This window comes from Colobus angolensis, unplaced genomic scaffold, assembly GCF_000951035.1.
Source record: "Colobus angolensis palliatus isolate OR3802 unplaced genomic scaffold, Cang.pa_1.0 Scaffold93, whole genome shotgun sequence".
In the NCBI taxonomy this organism is placed as follows: Eukaryota; Metazoa; Chordata; class Mammalia; order Primates; family Cercopithecidae; genus Colobus; species Colobus angolensis.
Genome location: NW_012123265.1, coordinates 2,220,168 through 2,221,578, shown reverse-complemented (window position 1 = coordinate 2,221,578; position 1,411 = coordinate 2,220,168). Strand labels below are relative to the sequence as shown.

General features: G+C 48.3%; 1 protein-coding gene across 1 annotated transcript in view; it reads right to left on the bottom strand.

Annotated features, from left to right (window-relative positions):
* The window catches only part of RANBP10 (RAN binding protein 10), a 102,033-nt gene that overhangs the window by 15,151 nt on the left and 85,471 nt on the right, over window positions 1-1,411 (bottom strand). The gene's annotated exons all lie outside the window — the stretch shown is intronic.

Below are 1,411 nucleotides of genomic sequence, written 5' to 3'. Positions count from 1 at the left end.
TGGGCTAATTTTTTTGTATTTTTAGTACAGACAGGGTTTCACCATGTTAGCCAGGATGGTCTCGATCTCCTGACCTCATGATCCACCCACCTTGGCCTCCCAAAGTACTGGGATTACAGGCATGAGCCACTGAGCCCGGCCCGGGCTAAGTAGTTTTAATTAGACCATGACCTTCTCTTCACTGGCAGCCTGGCCAGAAGTGAAATCAGATGCTTAGGTAGGTGCACAGCTCTTCCACCCTCAAAGAAAGCCTGCTAAGGGGAACTAAATTCAAAAGATCTACCCCCTGTGGCCCTTCAGAAGGCCTGATTCTTCCCTTGATTCGACACATATTTATGGAAACCTATTGTGCATGCCAGATCCTTTTTTGGAAACAGGGTCTCACTCTGTCGCCCAGGCTAGAGTGCAGTAGCACAATCTTGGCTCACTTCAACCTCTGCTTCCCGAGTTCAAGCAATTCTCCTGCCTCAGCCTCCAGAGTAGCTGGGACTACAGGCACATACCACCACGCCCGGCTAATACATATTTTTGTATTTTTGGTAGAGATAGGGTTTTACCATGTTGGCCAGGCTGGTCTTGAATTCCTGACCTCAAGTGATCTGCCCGCCTCAGTCTCCCAAAGTGCTGGGATTACAGGCGTGAGCCACCATGCCTCGCCCCTTTTCCATCCATTACTTCATCTGATCCTCATACCAACTTTGGGAAGCAGGCTTATCCCATTTTACAAAGGAGAAAAGCCTTAGAGGTTCGACAATTTGCCAGTAGTCATAAAGCTAGCAAAAGTGGTGGGGCTGGATTCGTTCCTAGTCCAATGCTCCAATGTCATCTCTAAGCTGACAGAAAAGCGGAAACAGGGAGGGTGGCAGCTGCCTATCTCCAGACCATACGCAGTCAGAGTCCTCAGAGGTTCCAAGCTGGCAAAGCACAGGTTAAAAATGGCCTGTGTGGGAGGATCTCTTGAGAACAGGAGTTCAAGACCAGCATGGGCAACACAGCGAGGCTCCATCTCTACAAAATATATAAAATTAGCTGTGGTCCCAGGGACTTGGGAGGCTGAGGCAGGAGGACCACTTGAGCCCTGCAGGTTGAGGCTGCAGTGAGCTAGTATGATTGTGCCACTGGGTTCTAGCTTGGGTGACAGAGCAAGACCCCATCCCAAAAAAAGAAAAACAAAAAATAGCTTGTCAAAAACCCTCCTGCCAAGAGAAGTGGCTGCATTTCTAGGGACCTCAGCTCTGAATTGGAAGTGAGAGTAGAGGGAAGTGGGACCCCAACTATATAAGCAGGCCACCAGAGCACCCATGTTATTCACATTGACAAATGACTCAGGACCAGTGGAGGTTCTCCCAAGGACTAAAAACCCTCTCATTTTTTAGAGAAAGTCTTTTTTTTTTTTTTTTTTTTGAGACGG